The following is an 11,142-nucleotide window of genomic DNA, read 5'->3' on the forward strand; positions in this document are numbered from 1 at the left end:
ATTGGGTTCTTTGATAGATCAATTGCACTTTTGTTGTCACATTTGACCTCAATTGTCTTTGTTTGAACACCATAGTCTTCAAGTTGTTGCTTAATCCATAGGACTTGAGCAACACAGTGTCCAGCAGCAATGTACTCAGCTTCAGTGGTAGACAAGGCTACTGACGCCTGCTTCTTGCTGAACCAGGATACAAGACAGCTTCCTAAGAAATGACATCCTCTAGAGGTGCTTTTCCGTTCTAGCTTGTCTCGCCCATAGTCAGCGTCAGTGTATCCAACGAGTTAAAACCATGAGTGTTGGGATACCATAAACCTGCGTTCACTGAGCTTTGCAAATATCTAAGGATTCTTTTTACAGCTATGTAATGAGATTCCTTAGGGTTATATTGATATCTAGCACAGTAGCATACTGAGAACTGAATGGCCGGTCTACTTACTGTTAAGTAAAGTAGAGAGCCTATCATAACTCGATACAATTTGCTGTCTACCGACTTACCATTCTCGTCAACACAGAGGACAGTGTCAGTTCCCATAGGGGTGGATATTTGCTTGCAATTTTCAAGATCATATTTCTTCAATATCTCCTTGGCATATTTAGCTTGACTGATGAAGATGCCATTTTTCCCTTGTTTGATTTGAAGTCCAAGGAAGAAGTTGAGTTCTCCCATCATAGACATTTCAAACTCAGTCTGCATTTGCTTGTTAAATTCCTTGCACATTGACTCATTAGTAGCACCGAAAATAATATCATCAACATATATTTGAGCCAGCAGGGTATCTTTATCATTTCTCTTAATGAATAAGGTTGTATCAGCTTTGCCCCTGACATAGTTTCTAGTCAGCAGGAAACTGGTCAGCCTCTCAAACCAAGCACGTGGTGCTTGCTTGAGGTCGTACAAAGCCTTTTTGAGTTTATAAACGTGGTTTGGGAATTTAGGATCCTCAAACCCTGGAGGTTGATTAACATAAACTTCCTCGTTTATAACTCCATTAAGGAATGCACTCTGAACATCCATTTGAAACAGTTTAAAGTTCATATAACTTGCATAAGCGCATAAAATTCTAATAGCCTCTAGCCTTGCCACTGGGGCAAAGGTCTCACCGTAGTCAATACCTTCTTGCTGACTGTAGCCCTGAGCTACAAGCCTTGCTTTATTCCTGACTACATTTCCTTGCTCATCCAGCTTGTTGCGGAAGACCCATCTTGTTCCAATGGTCTTCTGACTCCTTGGATGTGGCACTAATTCCCATACATCGTTTCTTCTGAATTGGTCAAGTTCCTCTTGCATTGCGCTCATCCAGAATTCATCTTCCTCAGCATCAGCGAAGTTCTTAGGTTCCTGAACTGAGACGAAGGCTACGTTGCTGAGGTATCTCCTGAGTTGATTTCTTGTCATCAGGGTATTCTCAGCGGCATCAAGAATGGCACTCTCTGAGTGTCCTCTTGGTATCCTTATCTCCTTTGGTAGATTGATGTCTTGTGCTGTCTGTGTTTCAACAATCTCTGCAGGTATAGATTGGTCATAGAAAACAATTTGAGATTCACTTTTACCTTTGGTCAGCCCTTGAGTGAATGACTCAGCGGCTGTATCTTGATCAGTGGGTACTGAGTGTGGATCATCCTCGGTCAGCGGCAGGTATCTTCTTGCAGGGTTAGTTTCGTCGAACTCAACATGTACTGACTCTTCTAAAACTTGAGTTCGTTTATTGAAAACTCTGTATGCTTTTGCTGTTTGTTGAGTAGCCTAAAAAGATAGCTTCATCAGCTTTTGAGTCAAACTTAGCTAGGCTACCTTTGGTGTTTAAAATAAAACATTTACAGCCAAAGGCACGAAAGTATCCAATGTTGGATTTTCGTCCTTTCCAAAGTTCGTAGGGGGTTTTCTTTAGTATAGGTCTAACAAGAGCCCTATTAAGAATATAGCACGCTGTGTTAACAGCTTCTCCCCAAAAGTACTTTGGAAGCCTATGCTCACTCAACATTGTCCTGGCTATTTCAACCAAGGTTCTGTTCTTCCTTTCAACAACCCCATTTTGTTGAGGCGTCCTAGGAGCAGAAAAATTATAGTCAATCCCACTGGCTTCACAGAATTCAACAAACTGTTGGTTTTCGAATTCTCCACCATTATCACTTCGGATGTGAGCCAATTTTAGGTCTTTATCATTTTCAAGTTTTCTAACCATATTTGAAAATGTCTCAAAGGTTGCATCCTTGATACTCAGCAAGATGACCCAAGTGTACCGAGAGAAGTCATCTACAATGACCAAGGAAAATCTTTTTCCACCTAGACTCAGCGGCTGGACTGGACCGAAGAGATCCAAGTGTAGTAACTCTAACGGACGCTTAGTTGAGACAATATTTTTACTATGAAAAGATTGTTTGGTTTGTTTTCCAGCTTGGCAAGCGTGGCATAGTTGATTTTTTTCAAATTTAAGTTCTGGCAGTCCCTCAACTAATTGCTTTCTTGCTAATTTGGCCAGGAGGTCCATGCTTACATGACCAAGTCTCCTGTGCCATAGCCAGGATTTTCTTCCTTTGAAACTAAGCATACAGTTTTTGAAAACTTTTTCTCCAAGTTTAGCATGAAGACATTATCAATGCTAGGGGCAGTTAAAATTAACTCATTAGTTTTACCTTCGTATATTTTACATCCAGTGTCATCAAATATAACTTTTCTCCCATTATCACATAGCTGAGCTACGCTGAGTAAGTTATATTTGAGTCCGCTGACTAGGGAGACTGACTCAATAGTAGGATTACCTCCAACGATTCCTGACCCTACTATCTTACCCTTTTTGTTGTCTCCAAAACTTACACTTCCTCCTCGTTTACGCTCAAATGTGATGAACTGAGTTTCATCACCAGTCATATGCCTCGAGCATGCGCTGTCAATATACCACATCTTTGACTTCTCAGCACATCTTAGGCTTACATGCAATGTAACTAGTTACTCTTAGGTACCCAATTCTTTTTGGGTCCTTGCTTGTTAGGTTCAACAGGTAAAGCATCATATTTTATTTTATGGCGACATACTTGAACAGTATGGCCATTCTTTCCACAGAAGTCACAGCTGATCTTCCGTTTAGGATTTCTCACTGACTGGTCAGCACCCCAGTGCTGAGCGTGCCAACACACCTTTGTGGTGTGTCCTTTCTTCCCACAGAAGTCACACTTGACTTCCCGCTGAGGATTCCATCCCTGCTGACCAGTACCTCGGTACTGAGTATTCAGAGGAATGTTTCTTTTGTTTGGAACCTTTAGTTGGTTCTGGATAGTTATGACGTCCTTTCTCAGTTTCTTAGAATCTGATTAGACTTCAGAGACAGACTTATGTATGATCTCCATGTTATCATGCAAAGTTGAGTTGTCCTGAAGAAGGAATCTGAGGTCACTCAGCTTGACCTCTTCAACCTCGTCACAGCGCCTGCTGAGTGCTCTAACTTTCTTATTACACTTTTTGACAAGTGTGTAGAGATCGTTCAGGGCATTAACCATTTCATTTTTGAGCTGGGGTAGTGATATTACCTCATTTGATTGCTCCTCGTCATCAGATGCGATGGAGGGGTCAGCATGCTCAGAGATGCACGGCTCAGCAAGTTCGTCAGCCATGAAACAAATCTTTGCTGACTCAGTGGCATCAGCTTCTAATGATGAAGACTCATCACTGTCGCTCCATGTTGCCACCATTGCCTTCTTGCTATTCTCCCTTTCTTTCCTCAGCGTGGGGCAGCTTGACTTGATATGGCCAGTTTGATGACATTCAAAGCATGTAATGGGCTTTGAGTTGTCCTTCTTGTATTTGCTGTCGCTGGACTCAGCTTTATACTTATCAAACTTTCTGTAAGGCTTTTTAGAATATTTGTCATTCTTTCTGAACAACCTTTTCATCTTTCTGGTGAACATAGCCATCTCCTCATCATCTGTTGAGCTCCCATCAGTGGAGTCGGCTTTCATGACAAGAGATTTTTGCTTCTTGTCTTCAGACTTTTCCTTCACCTTGAAATTCTTCATTGAGATCTCATGGGTCAGCAATGAGCCGATGAGTTCATCATATTTGTAGGTGGTTAAGTCTTGAGCTTCCTCAACATCAGTCTTCTTTGCTTGTCAGTTTTTAGGAAGACTCCTAAGAATCTTCTTGACTTGTTCTTCCTCAGTGAAGATCTTCCCAAGTCTTTTGAGCTCATTGATGATGTTTGTAAACCTTGCATTCATGTCAGATATTCCTTCATCATCGTTCATTTCGAATAGCTCGTACAGTCTCATCTGCTGGTTCACCTTGGACTTCTTCACTTTGTTTGTTCCTTCGTAGGTGACCTCCAGCTTATTCCAGATCTCTTGCGCTGACTCACAACCTGATATCTTATTATATTCTGTAGCATCAAGCGCACAGTGAAGCATATTTATAGCCGAAGCGTGATTTTGTAGCTTCTTGAGATCATCCTCTGTCCATTTGGCCTCAACTTTGACAACTGTTTAGCCAGCCACAACTTCAACAGGAACAAACGGGCCTTGGACTATTGAAAGCCATGCACTCATGTTTGTTGCCTGAATAAAGTTTTTTATCCTATTCTTCCAGAAGGTGTAGTTAGACCCGAAGAATAGGGGAGGCCGAGTAATGGACAGCCCCTCAGGTAAGATCTGAGTTGTCTGGTTTTTTGGGAGAAACCGAGTGCTGTTTTCAGCCATAGTGGGGATCAGCTCAAGGTAGTTAAACCTTTCACAGTGAGCTTTTAAGCTCTGATACCACTTGTTGGTCCCTTATAACGTAACAAGTTAGTTCCAAGGGGGGGGATAGGAACTATTTAAAATTTAAGTACGTTAAGGCTGACTTCTTTTTCTTTGAAAAAGGATTACACAGCGCGCTGAGTAAATAAGACACTAGCTTAGTCAACTGGTGACTAAGTCAGCTTCTTTCATTGAGTCAGGAGATAGCACTTTGAGTCTATTCCTGAACTCAGATACTCAATACACACAACTCAGCGTGACCTCTTTACTTGGTCAGTTTTGTTTAAGCAAGCAATATATATATTAAGGATTTTAAGGTTAGAAAGATGTTACTCAGCAGATTTATCCAGGTTCGGCCTCTAAGCCTACGTCCTGTCCCCGGAACACATTCCGAGCTTTCGAATTCTCTAATGAGCTCTTTAACGGTAGAGAATCAAACCTTTTACAACTTAGAAGCTGAGTATAACAAGAGTACCTTCCTCTATACCTCTACTCACTCCTAATCTCTTGCTGAGTACTATAACCGAGTACTCAGCCTCTCCTTTCTAATCTCTAGAAATGATAAAGATTTGTCCTAAACAACCATTGTTAAGACACCTTAGATGATTGAATAATCACTCTAGACCTTTACACGAAAGATATAGAATTTGGTGTAAGTATTTGCTTTGCTTTTTCTCACAGAACTTTGAGTAGAATTTTGGTCAGCGTTTCGAGCGAGCGGAGCATCCGAGGAGGCCTGAGTCATTTGCTATTGAGGACGCCTATAGTATAATTGTGTCCGCAGACTTGGCCTCGATCTCCGTGGTGTATCGGATAGGTCAGCCGTACGAACTGGTTGTTTGGACAAGGATGATCACGCTCATCATGCTGGTGGAGCTAATGAACTGATGGTTTACGAGGAGCAGTTTGAATCGGGAATGCGGCTCCCCCTTCTTCCTTTCTTTGTGGAGGTCTTGAAGGAATATGACATTTTTCCTGGTCAGATTCACCCGAATGGATGGCGGTTAATGGTCGCTTTTTACTCATTGTGTTGGTCCACGGGATTTCGAGCGACTGGTCTCGTATTCCGCCAGTTCTTCAGGCCAAATAATGGACCGAGATCACAACATGTTACCTTCTCCCACGAAAAATTCAAAGTCATCGGGGGGCTCAAAGACAAAGTCAATAAGTTTAAGCATCGGTTCTTGCTTGTTTGGAAACTGGACGGGGATTTCCCATTTCGAGTGGTATGGAATGGTGACCCTATGGATTCTAGTCGATGGTTGAGGCCGCGAGAGATGTTGGAATCAGAGGTTCAGTTGGTGAAATACTTGAAGAAATTACCGGTGGGAAAAGATAAGAAGCAGGATGTGGACGAACTTATTGGGCACTTTCTTGCTTCTGGATATTATATTTGGAATCAGTGGTGGATGGCTCAGCTGCGGGGATGGGTGGCGTCAGACTTTGAGAAGTGGAAGAGAGGGTACAACTTTTTCGTCGGCGAGCTTGCTAAACTGGAGGCTATAATTGTGAATATTGCTGTAGTAGGTGAGGAGTGTGAGGGGTCTAGTTGTGAATGTGATTTTTGGTCTTCGTTTGAAATTATGTTAAGTTCTTGATCCTTTTGATGTATTTACAGGTGCTGGGAATCCTCGGGTGAGCATGGACTTTGATCCGGATGAGTTCGGGGTAGGCATCGAGAACACCGAGGAAGATTTTGCTAATGAGCAAGGGAAAAGAAGTAATGGGGAGCGAGAAGGAAGGGTCGACTGCTCCCGACGGTGCTGGTGGTGCTAGCGAGAGTTCAAAGCGAACACGCGCTGAGGAGGCCGAAATGATGGCAGACCTGGTCGACAGGGTGGGCGACCATCCAGATATGGTAAAGAGGATGGATATGAAACTGGCGAAGTATCGCGAGTTCATTATGGGGTTGTCGATGCATTCAGATATGACGACATCGGACCTATCCCGGGCGATGGCCCGGGTTGCCAGAATACCAGGAGAGTTGTTCCGGATGGATGGTGCTTCGAAGATGAATCTGGGGTTGGAGACTTTATCGGCCCTTGGTGTGGTAAGTTTCGCTTAATAAGTTGGTTACTTTCTTGAAGGCTAGAGTCTTATTGTGTTGTTTTGTTCGCAGGCTATCGCGAATGCAAACATGGTTTTTGACATGTGCGTGAATGATGAAAAAGTGTTTCGGGAGATGGAGTAGGGTTTGCGAGGTGATGTGGCTAAGCTAGAGATGGTGAAGGCGAAGTCGGCTAATGCCAACGAGTTGCTCGAGTGTCATGACGCTCAGATTGCTAGCCTGTCCGGCCAGCTGGCGGAGGAAAAGAAGAAAAATGCCGAGCTGCTGCAGGGGCTGTCCCGCGATGCCGAATAGCTGAGGCACCATAAGTTGCTATTGAGGTTGGCCGTGCCTTGGAATCGCCGCCTGAAAGAGAATTTGTCGGATAAGACCCGTCAGCTTGCTATGTCAGTTGAGGAGAAAGTAGGTGCTCAGACGGAGAACGAGAGACTCCGGTGAGAACTTGAGTTGGCGCGGAAAGAGGCGGCTGATCTGCGTGCCTTTGCCAGGCAGCGCAAAGAGAAACTTGTCAAGATGGATCAGATGATGTTGATTGCTGCTGCTCATGGTGCTGGATATGCGGTTCCTCCCGAGGTGATATTTTCACCGGATGTCTTCGACAAAGAGGCTCAGGCCAGAGCTGTTGAATTTTGTGGGCGCTTCAAGAAGAAAAAATAAACAAAGATAGTTTATCCCTTTGTTATTTCTCCTTTGTAATGATGTAATCGTACTTTTTGGATCTTGGAAGATCTTGTTGAATTCTATCATTACATTTCTGTGATTGATCTGATGCCTACTTTTATTGAACTGTCTTTCATGTCTCGTCTTCCCTGGCTATAAATGGAAGCCGATTTTGCGTTTAATTTGGGTGCTCCTTTCTGCTGAGATTTATTCTTTGTTGTTTTGTGACTTGTTCTGCTTCCCTCATGTCTCTTCGGGATATTGTTGATCCTACCAGGGTGCTTGAAGTGCAGAAGGCGATATCGGTGATGCCACACCCTACGTGTACTATCCGCCGAATGAGGATCATGATCTGGAACGGAAAGCTCGATATGCCTCCCCGGTATGGATAAGGCGGGGTGCTAACTCTCAAAAAAGAACTATGGAGAGTGAGAGTTCTACGCCTTATATTGGGTCAGTGACGGATTCCTACGAAGTGGCTGTAAGTGCGTTTTCTTCTACTGAGAAGAAAATTTGGTCGCAAGACAGTATTGGCTATCTTAATCCCGATGAGACAGTTGCTCCTGTTTTGAATCCTCATCCTTCATGGATTAAGAGGCTTCTCGCCGACGAGCTAGAGAGGGTAATGAATCTTCCTCATGAAACAGAGTATCGACGAGTGGGGCACCATACTTCACCGTCTCGTCCGTATGGCCCGACGTTTGCCGATCCTTTGAAGCCTCGAAGCATAGTGTTTCTTGAGTTTGCTAGGCAAGGTTACCTTGGGCCTGTACCGGCCAATCCGAACCATCGTGTGACCCATGTTGGTAAGGCATGCTTGTATCACAGGCAGAACGGACATAATACCGACGAGTGTGTGGACTGGCGAGCAGTGCATCAAGATTTGATGGATGACGAGGCCATCCCTAACCCTTGTTGGAAATTAGGCTAAGGTATAGCAGCGAAAATATAAATTTTTTAACCTATTTCCATTTAACCCTAGGATCCGTTAATCGTTATTTCATATAAAGAAGGATAAGAAGAATTACCTTTTGATGATCAATCTACCGTTGTTAATGAAGTGCCCACAGCTCTTCTCCGAGTTCCCAAACACGAAAAAAAATACGGGAAGATTAATTTAGAATCAACCGTTGAATAGCAACCAAAGTAGATTGCCTCTAACTAATCAACACAAGATCAAGGATAAAAGAAATAGATGAAATCAATTGATCGGAAGGAAGCCGTAGAAAATCTCATCTTCGAACTAGGGGTGTCGAAATTTTCTCTCTCCCGGTTGCACTGAGTATTTTGAAAATCTCAATAGGGTTTGCACTCTTGGGGATTTCGAAAATCACTAGGGGAGGGGTATTTATAATCTCTTGTATCTAATCCCTAGTTAGATAGAATTAGGTTACTGAATAGGAATTCAATTCGGAATAGAATTCCTAATTATTATCTCATTATATATCTAATATATTAAGGATAATAATAATAACCTTATTGGATAATAATAGGAGTATTATAATCTAATTAAAACTCCTAACTTATTTATCTCTTAATTAATTTAATTCATAATCCTAATCTAATTAGGATTAACAAAATCAAATTAATTATTCATGTGTTTAACTACATGAATTTCGACCCCCCCCCCTTTGGTCCATGGGCCTTATTGGGCTCAATTGGGCTTCCATCAACTAATTAACATCTATCTCTCTTTTAGGTTCTAAGTCTTATGTGTGACCCATTAGGTTCTTATTGCTTCTAGCCGTATGCAACGTTATTAAATTAATTTTCAAAGAATTATATTTAATCTTTGCATAACGGAATGATGTACAGAGTATGTGATTAGCAAGTCCGTAATCATTTCCCCAGAGCTATAAGAAGACAGGTTGATTCTGTCGTTAACCTTTCCGTATTAGTTACAGTATAATTCGATCCTTTATCAACTACATCCTTGAACTGAATCTTATGACTATGGGTGATGTCAAGTCACATATAGCGAGACGTTCGTTTTACTTGTACAGGCCGAGTCAACTCAAATAGATAGGTTAAGTGAAATCTGTATTTCAAGTCTTAAGCTACCACCTTACAAGGATTTAGAGTCGAGTCTTCCACAAGCAATCCTTGGATGTATCTCCCATTTATCGGGAGTGATAAATGCTCAATCCAATATATAACGATCCCGCAATCACTTCCTGTGATACCCAACGTCTACTGTTCACACCCCAGAGTCATCTCTGTTAAGGATCGTGTTACACCAGAGTCAAAGCGTCACATTCCGTAATCCAGAATACCAATTAATATTCCTTTGAGTCTGAGGATTAGTTATACCTATTAATACCAATGAGATGAACAGGTGACAAGGATGAATCTACCCATCCTGTTATCTCAAATCGGATCCCCAATCCTAATGAACTACTTTTCATCGGATCCATGTAACTGTCCAGATATCTGTATATATGAAGCTTGTGAGATCAGCTTTCTGTCGGACAGAAGACATTGTTACATGCAAGTCTCAACAGTGATATATCAATCCTAAACATATCACTTGACTTGGGGTGGTTTTAAGTTTATTAGTTTATCATAAAGTTTAGTCTCACTTCATGCTTGTATGAACACTTTATAATCACTTTAAACAAACTTACGGATTTCCTTTTATTAGACTTCATTTAGTGCTTAAAAGGGATTGCCTTTATATAGTTATAAAACATATATCTCATTAAAACAAATGATAAAAAGAACAATTCATTTACATTAAGTTTGTATCCTAGAACAATTGTCTATAGGACACTAAACCCCAACATACTCCCACTTGGACTAAAGCCAATTGTTTCTAAAACTTATCCCAGTAGAAGTTAAATGACGATCATGTACTTTCTGGGTTAAAGGCTTTGTCAACGGATCTGCAACGTTGTCCTCTGTAGTTACTCTTTCTATTCTCACATCTCCTCTAGCCACAATTTCTCTAATGATGTGGTATGGCTTAAGGTAATGCTTGGATGCATTATGAGACCGTGGTTCCTTTGCTTGCGCAATGGCTCCATTGTTATCACAATACAGTGTAATGGGATTTACAATGCCAGGCACCACACCAAGTTCTGTAATGAACTTTCTAATCCAAACCGCTTCCTTTGCTACTTCCGCAGCTGCGATATACTCTGACTCGGTCGTAGAGAAATCTACGCTTACCTGCTTGGAACTCTTCCAACTGACCGCGCCCCCATTCAAGATAAACAGGTATCCTGATTGGGATTTAAAATCATTCTCATCTGTGAGATGACTTGCGTCTGAAAATCCTTCTATTTTCAGATCACCTTCTCCGTACACTAGGAACATATCTTTAGTTCTTCTCAAGTACTTAAGAATGTTCTTGACGGTAATCCAATGCTCGTCTCCCGGATTCCCTTGGTAACGACTCGTTACAGATAACGCGAACGCTACATCAGGTCTAGTGCATAGCATAGCATACATAATCGAACCGATTACGCTGGCGTACGGGACTACAGCCATGCGTCTTTTGTCATCATCGGTTTTAGGACATTGATGATTGTTTAACTTTACTCCATGTAGCATGGGTAAGTTACCTCGTTTCGATTCAAGCATGCTAAACCGATTTAGCACCTTTTCAATGTATGTAGCCTGTGAAAGACCAAGCAGTCTTCTCGATCTATCTCTGTAGATCTTTATACCAAGTATATAAGCTGCTTCAC

This window comes from Euphorbia lathyris, chromosome 4, assembly GCF_963576675.1.
Source record: "Euphorbia lathyris chromosome 4, ddEupLath1.1, whole genome shotgun sequence".
Classification (NCBI taxonomy): domain Eukaryota; kingdom Viridiplantae; phylum Streptophyta; class Magnoliopsida; order Malpighiales; family Euphorbiaceae; genus Euphorbia; species Euphorbia lathyris.